We start from the raw sequence: 14,106 nt of genomic DNA on the forward strand, positions 1-14,106 counted from the left end.
AGTTTAGAAGTGTTTCTGGGAAAGGAATAAGCATATGCTCTTCCTGCAGATATGACTAAATAGGTAGCACTGGTTTTATTCAAGAATTAGGCCATTACTTCTTAATGCCCACAGGTATCTGTGAATAATTCATTCTGATTCCCTACAAAGCGGAAGCAAAGTCATTTGAAGGGCCAAGAACTGTAGACTGATCTACTGAAGTGTGGCTATGAAACAATGAAACAGATTTTTAAACAAAATGTGGCATGGATCTTTCTCAGATAGTATGCTGATCTCCTGCCTATAAAATGCTACTAAATTTGAATAAGGAATGAGTTTATGAATTATATTTTCCAGGAGTGGTGATGGGTTTATACTGAGTCATCAGTTATTCTCTCTTTCAGGCCAATTGTGTAAATTTGCAAATCAGCTTGATGTGGGATGGGAGAAGGGAGCAATCTGAAGCGTCACAAAATGAAGCCACTGAACACCAGGGCGATAGAAGCCTGGATTAAGCATTTTGTTTGTTTGTTTTTAATAATCAACTAACCTAAAAAAAAAAGTCAACTAACCTTTGGTTTTCTTCACTGGACTGAGACCACCAAGGGTGGGAGTTGGAGGGAGTGATTAGCCCCATAAAGATGCAGCCTTGATTTTCCGAATAGATCAAGCAAATTTCCTATAGTATGCAAAACCTGAGCTAGTCTTGCCCTTTCTTTTAAAGCAAACAGCAGAAATCTGAAACAATGAGTTTAACTAGTAAGAAAATAAGTCAGAAAATCATCCACAAATCCTTGCGGGAAACGTCTATTACAGCAAGGCAGAGAATTGTAGACACTTTATGTGATGAAATATGTAAGTGAAGCCCTTTGGGTCTGTGTATGAATGCAAAGTGATTAAACTGAGTACTTACTGTAATTGCTTTCTACCATTTAGTCAAGTAGTGATTAAAATGACAGCCATGGGGAATGGGCAGCAAAAGGGTCAAATGTATTCCTAGCTCTGGGTGTGTCCTTCCAATCTTCAACTCCTCTTGTTATGCTCCTCTTTATGTACATCTCCCTTTGTTTAAGCTAGCAGACTTAAAGATACTAGAATTCCTGCATGTCTCTCTCTCTCTCTCTCTCTCTCTCTCTCTCCAACCATCAGGACCCCGTTTTAGGGATTAAGTAGATTCAGAAACCCTAAATCCCTCTTCCCTGACCTAGAACAATGAAGGACTTCAGGTAAGTGGGGATGATGAACCCATCCATCTGAGATTAATCTGAGAGCAATATTCCCCCTAACCCTGCCTGCCAGCCAGAATAGAGTTCCCACAAAGCACTTCACATTCTGAAGTTTAGCTATTGGCAACCACTTAAGAATTTTCCTATAAAAAAGTTACCAACCAACTGCCCTTCCCCCTTAAGGACAGCCTCCTTTTCCAATGATCTTTATTCAGTAATGACTCACACATTTCCCTTTCTTCCTTTCCTCCTCCTGTTTGGATTATGAAAAACTCTTTCACCTCTTCTGAGCAATTTGTGCCATCTGATTTTTCAGGAATTTCCTAGAATAGAGCAAGTAGCTAGTGATGGCTATTTTTTTTTTAAGATTTACCATCAAACATGACATTCTAAGCCTCTAGATAGCACAGATGCCTTCTTTCATTTCATAAACGTGATCATAGTATCTCTAATTCAAAAAGAAACTTGTCAACAGCAATCATTATTCACTTATGATTTTTTTTAACTTCTAATTGGTTATAATACCACAGGCTTCTAGTGTAACATTCTATAAAGCTCATATAGTATCAAATTTTAAAATGTCCCCCTGCAACATACTGATACATTTAACATATGATCCCATTCATTTTACCACCCTTATACATTCTACCATTACTATTTAATTATGTCTTACTGTTTAAAATAAATCCATTCAACTATTTCTGGTCTTCCCACTTGGGTTACTGACTTTGAGGTACATGAGTGTGGCTCCTTTTCTTAGAAGGTTCCACCCAGATTTTTGTCTTTCCTTTTCCTCCAGACCTGTTCTTGATCCCCTGTGCCCTATTCTCCTACCTTCCGTGGCTAACTGGGTAGCTCCCTCAGTAATCTCCCTTCCTCTTTTGCAGCCTCCTCAGTCCAGTCCCTCACTTAGTAGCTAACGACACTTCAGCATTTTCCCATCCACTGCAGCTCCACACAAAAGTCTTTGTAAAATTTGTCCATTTTGAAAAGGAATCAAAGGAAGCTCTAAACCAGTAAAGGACATTAAAGGAAAACTTTAAATATATACCAAGTAAGGACATCATTGAAACATTTCTAGAACATCAGATACTGGAGTTGAAACATGCTAATTCAAAGAGAAATGGCTAAGGATAATGTGTATTTGCTGTGTGTGTGTGTGTATTTGCTATGTATTAGGAACTAAAGGCGACACCTGATATGTTGGAGGAATGTTTCAATAGTAGACAGTCCACTGTCTGCAATTTACTCCTCTCCCTGGGAAAATCAATATCAATCCTCAAGCAATCTGCTGCCCTACAGAAGTTCCACTCCAAGGGAAACTTGAACTTCAATACTTGATCTTTTTGTCTCTCTAGGTTTTCAGAAACAGCACATTTTGCGATCATGATTTTTACCTTGACCCCTATTCTTCATGCCATTTAAGAACATGGGGCTTTTAATATGACTTATTGAATAGCAAATATAGCATCGTAGGCAACTGTAGTTTGTCCTAATTAGAACATAAACCTGCTCTGTAACATCAATCTGAGATAGGACAAAGGCAATAAAAGTGGCCACCAAGTTACCCTGGACTCAGAGGAAAGGTACTTATTGAGAATTATACTGTATTTCTTCAATATTTTCAGTATTATCAGGTAAATGTAACACTCCATTTTCTCTCCTAGATCCTAAATAAACTGAGTTAAAAATTATTTTTAGTCCCAAACCACCAGAGTCCATCTCAAGTAGAAACTTTAGGACAGACCTAATTCTGTTCAAGTGTTCTACATATTTCCTGGTAGAAAAAGGTACACAAGAAAAGTACCCAAACATCAAATGTAGAGAGGGCTTCCCAGGAAGTCAACAGTATTTGAGAGATACCTAAGCTGGGCAGCTGTTCTGGGACTGAATTCCAAGAGCCATTCCAGTCATCTTCGTTTTTGCCTGGCCTCCTCCTCCTTGTCCTCTCAATCAGTCCCAAGGATTCTAAAAGTTCCAGTCAGAGCTAGCTCACCCTTTGGCTATGGAAGGAGAAGCAAGCTTCTCTGAGCCCTCACCCTGTGGCATTTGCCTGGCAGCAGGGTTTCCAAGAATAGCTATTTTCTGTGGTTTTCTCAGTCCCCACTCCCTAGGGAAACCAAGGAGTGTAAACTTTTTTTGGTCCTAAGGTTTGAGCATCAGCAAAATGTTTGCCTTGAGTTTTAGCCAGCATCTTATTTCATCCAAATGAATTCCCAAATCTCAATTTACATAAACTAAAAGACCCACCAGACAGATCAGTAAATTTCTATTCTATAACACTAATGGAAACAGAAATAATTAAAGAAGGCTAAGTGACCTTCAGGAAGAGTATTCAATTGAGTGGCAGGTAGAGCAAGTTAAAACTTAATCCCAATGCCTCAGTCTCGGATTAAAGTACTATTTCGAGTCAAAATTGATGTTAATTGCTAGCGAAGGGAGCTTTTTCAATACACTTCTTTGAGCGACCTACAGAGAAATTGTAGAAGGAAAGCAGAGTATCTCTGAAAATTCATTTGTAATGGAAAATGAAAAGCAGGGCAGAGAACCAAGCAAAAAATTCATAATGTCATTCAACCCCCACACATAAATAATCTTTTTGAAGGAATTGTTTTTGCCACTTAAGTCAAAATTAGAATTACAAATGGGACACTTATGGATGTCTCCATAAACTTGGAGTGCAAATAAGCCATGTATCTTTAGTTCCTAATTAACCAACCTAAGTTTTCACCTGTCATATTGGCAGAAAGCTCACTGGAGAACTAGCATAATATAACAGCAAAGAGTACAGACTCTGAAGCCAGACTGGTCTGGGGAAGCATAGAAAGATTAGGTAATATTCCAAAGATCATACAATTACAGTTGAGATGGGATGGTCCAGTTTCCATATTCAAGTATTCAGAGCAGGGGGTCTGATTGATTTACTTCTGTCCACCTTTCTTTGCCACACAGTTCAGCTAGAACAAGGAGCTCTGTACAATGGATAGATGAGGCTACAGGTAGGTAGTCGTATTACCCTGACAGATACAAGCCCCTACAGATGCAGGTCCTAAAGAGGCCACCAGAGATGCCCTGGGAAAATGACTCCTCTCTCTCCAAGGCTGCCCCTCTGATAGACATGCTATATTTTATTTCCTGTGGTTGCTGTAACAAATTACTATAAACGCGGTGACTTCAAACAACTGAACCTTCTTCTCTCAGTTCTGGAGGCCAGAAATCTAAAACCATGCTCCCCCCCATAGTTCTAAGGAAGAATCCATTCCTTGCTTATTCCAGCTGGTGGCTGCCCACACTTTCACTTATGGCAGCAAATCCAACATCTGCTCCTGTAATCACATCACCTGTTCCCGTTCTGTGTGTGTGTGTGTGCACACACGCGTGTGCAAGTGTGAGAGGGAAAGAGAGAGAGAGAGAAATCTCTCTCTGCTTACCTCTTAGAAGAATACATGTGGTAGTATTTAGGACCAACATAGATGATGCAGGATAATCTCCCTATCTCAAGATTCCCTCAAAATGTAGAAGTCAAAATATCATTATTTACATTCCCAACAATAGACCTACTTGTCTGTCTTTCTAGTTGTAGGCACAATATTCACGTCCCAGAGAAATTCTGTATCTCCCTGTAGTTCTGTCTCAGGAAAATGGGAAGAGCTTCTAGTGCCTCAAAAATTATTAACTCATTTGAGGATATCCAAGGTGTCTCTCCAGCTTTTTTCTCACTAAACCAAGGCAAATTAAAAACAAACAAAAAGGGGTGCCTGGGTGGCTCAGTGGATTAAGCCGCTGCCTTTGGCTCAGGTCATGATCTCAGGGTCCTGGGATCGAGCCCCGCATCGGGCTTTCTGCTCTGCAGGGAGCCTGCTTCCTCCTCTCTCTCTGCCCGCCTCTCTGCCTACTTGTGACCTCTCTCTCTGTCAAATAAATAAATAAAAAAATCTTTAAAAAAAAAAAAATTTATTTTTATTTTTTTTTTTGTCCGCAATCCCAAAACAGATCAATCTATGCTGTGAGGTGTTGTGAAACCCAGAGAATGAACTAAGGAGATTGTGCCTTCTTTCCCTCTAAGATATTTTAAGGTAATTTCCCTTTTGCTCCCCACTGCAAACTACAGAAGTTTAGTACCCTACCTTCATGGTCAGTATTCTTTCTTCAAGGCTTGTCCATTCAGTTTATGGTGTGGTTGGTATACACAGTTGTTAAAGATGCAGACTCAGGCCCCAGACGTCTTGGGTTCAAAGGCCTACTCAGCCTTTTCCTAGCTGTGTAGTCATGGACAAGTCAATTACGAAGTTTCCTCCCTATAGTTGTTTCTGATCTATAAAATAAAGGTATCTTCTCGTTGTCTCTTACAAAGACTAAATAAATTAAGTGCTTGGAATAGTGTCTATCACATACTGAGCACACAACAGACATTCCCTATTACTGTCCTCTTGCTCTTCCATGATCTTTCTATGTAGAGAACTCTCATTCATCCCCCTGAGTCACTGAAATCTTTGACACATGGTGCCCAGGCTGCCTTTCTGCCTCAAGGATGGCATAATGACTGAAACCTTGGCACCCTCAGTGGTGACTCATTTCCAAGCTCTTAATCTCCAAGATTGAATTTACCTTGAAACTAATAAGGTTGAAGCTTCAACCTTCAACCTTCAACCTATGCTTCTTTATTTGCATGTGCCCTGTCCAAGGCCCTGAGAGCTACTTTGTCATTTGTATTTGTTATTCGTATTCTTTTTTAAAGAGGATCTGCCCCTAGTGGTGTAAGCTCCAGGCACTACAAAACCAACTCTGCTCTTTTCCAGTGATTTTCTGCACTTCAACCATATTCTCCATAGCCACTATGAAAATTGGAAGCAGCCGAGCCTACCCCTGTGTTGACATCACCTTATCCTGACCACAACACCCCAGTTCTTCTAATTTTCTCTCCAGCGTTCAAAAAACAAAAATCATTTTTGATCTTACTCATTTTGATCTCCATTAGTTAACTTTTCTTAGAAATTACAGAAATAATGTGATTCTGTATTTTTTAATCCATAGATAATTTAAAACTCAGTTATTATCATATGTATCCTAAAATATTTTGATCGTGGGGGAAAAAACGTGCTATGCTCAAAAAACTGGGAAACCTTATACTGGAGTTACTAGTTAAGTCAATATAAAAACCAAGTGATTGTTTTGAACTGTGGATTATCAAATTCCAACATTCCTGTTTATACATCAGGGCCTTTCCTTGCCACATTGATGTATTCACAGTGAAATGATGTTCAAAGGCCTCTATATCCACAAAAACCTACTCAGTGCCATCCATCACAAAGAGCTTTGCTTCAGAAATTTGTAAAGGTGACATGTGTTTTCATCTATGTTCTTGTCTTAGGCCCAAGCCTCATATTTCAGTATCCCAACCCTCAAAAATTGAAATTCAAATGCTAATAAAGGAGATCAAAGTTGACCAATATTTAATGAGCATCAAAGATTTGCCTAGGTTTCTTTGATTGTTCTAGTATAAGTAATAATGAGGAGGCAGTTACACTGTTAATATATCAACATTCACACTATGAGATTTTTCCTGACCTGCCAGTCACCAGCTGTGGAACGATGGTCAAATTAACCAACCATTTCTTACTTCTTGTTCCTCATTGGTAAAGTAAGGCTATTACACTATATACATAATGGGAATGTTTTGAGGATTAAATAGGTTAAATGTGGAATAGTTCCTGACTAATAGGAAATAGTCCATACATGTTAGCTGTCATATGTCACCCTCATTTCAAACAAAAGATCATTTGCTGGAGTATAGAAATATTTCTAATAATATTGAAATTTTGTGTAGCTTGTATTATGATCATATTCTTTTTTAAAGATTTTATTTATTTATTTGACAGAGAGAGACCACAAGTAGGCAGAGAAAGAAAGGAGGAAGTAGGCTCTCCGTGGAGCGGAGAGCCTGATATGGTGCTCGATCCCAGGACCCCGGGATCATGACCTGAGCCAAAGGCAGAGGCTTTAACCCACTGAGCCACCCAGGCGCCCCATGATCATATTTTTTAATCTCAGATTTTACCTTTAATGTAGACTAAGATTTTCTTCTGAAAAACACACAAACACACACACACACACACACACACACACGAGGGGATATATATATATAAATGGAAATTTATGATCTTGATGTGTTAAAACCCTAAAAATAGAGGCGGGATAGTGTAAACTTTGGTAATCTAACTGATGGAAGAGAATTTCTAATGAATTGTCAGGGATATAAGCCAGAAACTCCAAAGACCAAAGACTGTGTACCTTGCTCCAGAAGAGTATTTTTTAGGAATATTCCCTCATCAAATGTCTATTAAGGATAACACAATGATAATAATTAGGATAAAAATATTAATAAAATGTATACCCTCCTGAGCTTATAATCTAGTAAGAGATAGAGATAACTAAACATCTTTGTAACACTGTGAAAAGTGAGATGATTGAGTATGTAGGGGTTTAGGGCATTTAAGCTTAAAATTTCTTTTAATTATAAATAAGCCAAGTTACCCATATTGAATAGTCTGGCCACTTGTGTTCATGATTATCTCCATTTTAGACTCTTTGTTTACTAATGAATTTATCTTTCTGTCATCACTACCTGAGGCCACATAAATGGGTTCTGTTCTATTCCCCTGATGAAGTTTTAGTGTCAAAAAAGGTTAATATACTGGTTAATTTGCTCCTTTAAAGAAATTAAGTACAGAATGATTCAATATGACTCAATATAAGTACAAAACTCAAGAGTCCCCATAGATAGGACATAATTAAGCCCACTTGTCCTCCTTACCAAATCAGTGCCCATGAAGAGAAGAAATCCCACTAGAGGATTGGTGTAAATTCAGATGAGATATACAGCAAATCCCGTACCCAGTATAGGGCCTGCCTTGCAATCAAAGCAGTGCCTTGCATTTTGACACCAGTTCTCTGGAGAAAGCCAGAGAACTCCAGTGAGGCATTTGAAAACTGCTGAGAGAGTGTAAGTGTCTCATCTGAGTCATTCCTCTGTGGTGTGCCCAGCACCTGAAGACGTTTCCCAAGGTGTTAAAGGATGCGGAAGTCGTTCTCCCGCCTACTAGGTGTGGACGCAGTGCCATAGAGCCGATGCATCACTGGGTGCGGCTGGGTTACAGTACAGCGTAAGCAAGGTCCCACCCAGCTGTGGGATCGCTGCGAGTGGACAAAATTCAACCCCACTTAGGGATCACAGTATGCAGTAGTAGCTCTCTCTGCTTCCCAAGGGCAGAAATCAAAGGGACTGGTAGAATGCAGGGTTGTGGGTGGGGATGTGGAGGAGGGAATTTCCTCCCCTTTATATTGCGGGGGGGGGGGGGGGGGGGGGGGGGGGGGGGGGAGGGTGTGAAATGAATTTTACATCTCAGCCTCCTTCACTCTTATCTGGAGTGAATAGACAGCTTTGTCATACAGCTGCCTAAGGCTAATCCTCCACACCCCCACAGGCTTCTCAGTCTACTGCCTGAGTACCTTTGAAGCCAGGATTTAAAACCCTAAAAATAGAGGCAGGATTACTGGTTGCATGCTGTTGGAGAAGCGGGAACAATGTACAATGGCATGGGGAAGGATGAATGAGGAGGGGGAATGCCTACTTTTAAGACAAATAGTAAACTCCAATCTAGCACATATTTCCATAAATCTGAATTTTCCTGACTGTCAGAGTTTTTGTGGATTTTCACAATTAGAAATTGCATCCAATTTGAGTCTTTATAAAATGGCCTATTCTCTTCTACCAATTGAAATTTGTCTTTTCTGTCATCTCTGCCTCACTGCTAAGGCTGGTTTAAGACAGCTTCCACCAGTTCTGCTGGCTCATCTTGCCCAGGTTTTCTGGTTGATAGCCCTATTCTGTCCACACTTCTATGATTGCCCCATAAATCGGGGTAATCACAGTGTCTGGCAAGGTGCCACCTGCCGGTTAAATAAGCAAGCATTATATACACTTTTTTAAATTCAGGCCTTCTTGCTAGCACAGAGGAAAGCCTAATAAATATATTTTAATAATTATTTATGGTACTGGATTTGCAACCAATAGTGTATGACACTTGTGCGTAACTGAGGTCATTTCCACACTTCTATCAGTTACTATCAGGAGAGCACTGCCTCATCCTGATGAACTCAAGGATGGCTATGTGATTTTCTTTGGCCAATGAGTAGATGTGATGGTGATGAATGTCGTTTCCAAACAGAAGCTTTAAGAGACATTGTGCACATAAACACATGCTCTTTTGCCACTCCCACAGTAAATGGCAGTGTTCCAGAGGAGAGGCTGAATCACTAAGAAAGGACAACAACAATGTGGGAGCCGTGGCCACAGTGAACTCTCAGTGGATAGCAATAACCCTTAAGTGAGGGATATTTGAGGGTTGTTTGTTATTGCGGTGTAACCTAACCTGTCCCAACTAATGCATACCTCAAATCCTCCTGGGTTCACAAAGTTGAATATCATGGTCTTCCACTTTTAAATACATCCCTTAAAAAGCCTTATTTTCATTAAATATCTTCAAAGTAATTATATACATCTTAAAAGCAGTCAAGGGAAATGAAAGTTAAGTCTAAACCTAATGAAATCCTGGCAGAGTAAGAAGAGAACTCAAATCCCCAGCTGTCCTCTAGCTTCTGTTCTATGAATATTTTCATAGGAAGAAGGTTTTGCAGACAAAATTAAGTACATGCTTCCCTCCAGGTCTTCACTAGGGCAAAAGTAAATTCATTAGCCAGCAAGTGTTAGAAAATAGTTTATTTTTAATTCACCAGTAGTAGTCTAAAGGATATATTTGTTTTTGAAAACGAAAAAGGTAAATACATGGAGATTTCCAGCTCCACTTTTCTAAGACTATGCCGCGAACAGCTCAGTGCTCCAAAACATTCTAATATAACAATATCTTACTAATATATAACAACTCTTCTTTTAATCCCAGTGGGACTATTACTCTAATCATTTCCCTTGTCATTAATTGAAATATTTTTATCCCTTTGCAGTTTTTCTCTGGGGCCTATTTTATTTTAAAATTCATCATATTGCAATTTCCTTCTCAAAGTTTTAATAAAGTAAAACAAAATGTCATCTATTCATTTGCCAGGTAAGCACTAGAACTTGAGATTGGTAAATGGCAAATGTGTCTCTTTCTCCAGAAACAAGATTAATTTCTAAAGCCTTTTAAAAGCCTTATGACTTAACTCCCCAGCATTTAGACTTCATTTGCTTTAGTAAGTTAAAAATAACAACTCTAACTAATCAAGGTCTCCCTAGTGATAGGGCCAAGAGTGATAGATATTACCTTCAACATAGCATTACTTTCTACCTGTTGCTTAGGGTAGAGATTCTCTTAGAAATGCACAGAAAGGGGCACCTGGGTGGCTCAGTGGGTTAAAGCCTCTGCCCGCAGCTCGGGTTATGATCCTGGGGTCCTGGGATCGAGCCCTGCATCGGGCTCTCTGCTCGGTGGGGAGCCTGCTTCCTTCTCTCTCCCTCTCTGCCTACTTGTGATCTCTGTCTGTCAAATAAATAAATAATCTTTAAAAAAAAATGCACAGAGAAAGTTAAAGACTGGACACACCTTAATGACAAGGACTAGAGCCAGCTGTTTTGTAATAGTAAAAACAAAAGTGTGGTCTGTGTTACTCTGTATGTCTCCTGCGCACAAGTTATCTAGGATCTGTGGAGCATATTAATCAAACATGTTCACAACAATGGGGATTCCTCCATTTGTGGGCCCAAAGGCAACTAGCAAGATCTTCCACTCATTTTTTTTTTCCAGTTAAGATTGCTACAAAAAAAAAAAAAAAAAAAAGGCAGCAAGCAAGCACAATTCTTAGCATTTTACTTTGTTCCACATTTTTCAAATATTTAATATGTTTCCTATGTGATAGGCACTGTATTAATCCTCCAGAATCTAGTGGTGAGGGACACCTGGGTAGCTCAGTTGGTTGAGCATCCGACTCTTGGTTTTGCCTCAGGTCATGATCTTGGGGTCATAGGATCAAGTCCTGCATCAGGCTCCACATTCAGCAGGGAGTCTGCTTGGGATTCTCTTACTCCCTCTCTCTCTCCCCCTCACTCTCCCCTTCCTTTATCCCTCAAATAAATAAATGACTCTTTAAAAAAAAAAGAAAAGAAAAGAAGAAGAAGAAGACGACTCTAATGGTGAGCAGAATCTACATTGGTCCTGTCCTGGGAGAATATACACTATTGTGAAAAGGACAGATAATCAATTCAGCAACAATATAAAGGATGGTAATAGAGGATATTCCAGAGTGACAAGAACATGCAGCATAAGCACCTACTCTAGTCCAAGCATGTGAGCTGAGGGAAATGCAAGAGGACTTCTAACATATTACCACAAGAGAGGAAATTAGTCACGCATACACATGCAAGTGTTGGAAGCTAGAGAAGTTACCTCTGAGCACAAGATTCTGACCAGAATCTTAAGAAAACTAAATTGGGCTTGCACTGTGCATAAATGGAAAATCCAGTCACATTTTTGGTCCCACAGCTCTAAAATCATCAAAAATGAAGCCACGGAATGAAAGGAAGGAAGCAGATAACCATCAGGTCAGAAAGGAAAGGACCAGAAAGAATTGTGGAAGTAACACAACCCACTAGGCTAGGAGTCAGGTGAGCTGAGCACTGGGCATCATAACTGTAAATTACAGTACTTCCAATGTGCCAGCCCCTTTGATTAGCCTTCTGGGTTCATTATATCATTCAACTATTATAAGAAAGCTGTATGGTAGATATCATATTATTCCATCTTAAAGATAAGTAAAATGAGGCTTACATATGATAAGTAAGTTAGCTCTTTCTGACTTCCAATCCTGAGCTCTGAACAAGTTACGCTCTTGCCCATTAGAATTAGATTATGAGCAAAGTTTTTTTTTTTTTTTTTATCTCAGTGTCCAGGCCAATTAAATCAAATTCTCCAAGGTAAGGGCACGTGGGTGTCTCAGTCAGTTAAGAGCCCATCTCTTGAGATCGGCTCAGGTCATGATCTCATGGTCGTGAGACTGAGCTTCTCTCTCGCTCCCTCTGCCTCTTCCCCGCCCCTGCTCATTGCATGCTCTTTCTCACACTAAAATGAATGAATAAATGAATGAAGTTAATTTTCTGAGGTAGGGCTCAAACATGAGCTTTTTTCAGCTTTCCTTATGACTCTAATGTGTATCCAGAATTGAGACTCACTGTGGTTCTGCTACTAAGCCACGAGATGACTTTTAAACATATATATATACTTATATATATACATACATATATGTGTGTGTCTGTGTGTGTGTGTGTGTATATATATATATATATATATATATTTTTTTTTTTTTTTTTTTTTTAATTCTTTCTACTCAGGCACTTATCAGTAAAGCCAAGAACTAAGACTAGGTTATTTCTGAGGTCACTTCCAAGTCAAATATTTTTCAGTTCTATACAAAAAAATTTCTATTAAGATGAATGCTTCTAAAAGATTTGAAAATAGGTAAGAGAATTATGGCCTAACTAGGTCATAATTACATAGACCTCATCTTGTCAATTGTTAGATTCTTGATATATATTTATGAACCATGAAAATCCAAAATCTTCTAATATTATAACAAATTCACTGTTGGAATCCAGAAAGTGAACGAGTTAATCACTCCAGCACTATCTCATGTGATGAATTAAAGAAGACAGGAAGAACTGAAAGTCAATTACAGTTAGTGATCTTAGATAATACAGAAGCCGTTGCAGTAAAAATTATGTAAAATTATAATGCTTGTTATTTTTAGAATTAGTATGTAGCCTATATGCTTTTTTCCTTCAAGAAGATCCGTCTAACACAGAGTGTCACAGAGCTGCTGAATTGATGCAGTTATGAATTGGAGTTCAGTATTTAAGGAGAGAGAAATAGAAGCTGGGACCTAGTAATAAGAAAGGGTCTGCTAAGATGAACATTCTTCGTATTCGATAGAGCAGTCCAAAGAAGAGAATAAGAAAAGAGAGCAGATAAGCTGAAGATAAGTGAGACAAAAATCCATGTGTATTTACAGTTTGAAAACCAATAAATTAATGCATTCAGGGGAACTGACTGAGCCTAGGGGAGAGAGAAATGAAAAATACCAATTCTGGTTTTAAGCACTGAGGAAGAAACCACACAAGCCGAGAGAAGCGTAGGCCTTATGCAGTTTTCTAGATTCACTTCAAGTTTGAGAGCCATGCCATGGCACTATATTCAGTTGCATAATGATGGGGCAGAACTGTTCATTAACAAATTCAGGCTCCTTTAGTCCCAATAAAACAATAATTGGGATTTTAGGCATAATCAGGTACAATCTCACAATAGCCACAACTGTCCATGGGGCCTCTTGATACAAAATGGGTCTGAAGGCAACCTGGACTTTGGAATGCTTGTACCTTAGTCATGGGCATTAATGTCAAATCACTAATTAACAGCATCTGGTGTTTTAAAGGTTTCCTGTGAATATTGCCTTCCCAGCCAGGAATTAAATATTGAAGGGTTTAAGGAGTCAACCATTATCTTCCTCACTTCAGCCCGAGGTTGTAACATGATGCCCCTTGCCTCCTACTAAACAACACTATACATTCACAAAGTGTGTGAGTCTGGCATAAAACTTGCCTTACCTCACTTCATAGCAACTTCATAACTTGCTACAATGAGATTTGTCTATGGGCATTTCACCAACCTCTCAGGATAACAAGCAAATAGATGAGCTATGGGGGGAGGATACACACAAACACACACACATATAAATATAAATATATATATATGTATTTATGTCATTAAAATGGAATGGTAGAAAAAAAACAAAGGAAGATAGAGAGAGGAGTTGTGGAAGAAGAAGGGAGAACTAGAGTGGACCTTGAAATAAAAGG

The sequence above is a fragment of the Meles meles genome, chromosome 7 (genome assembly GCF_922984935.1).
Source record: "Meles meles chromosome 7, mMelMel3.1 paternal haplotype, whole genome shotgun sequence".
NCBI lineage: Eukaryota > Metazoa > Chordata > Mammalia > Carnivora > Mustelidae > Meles > Meles meles.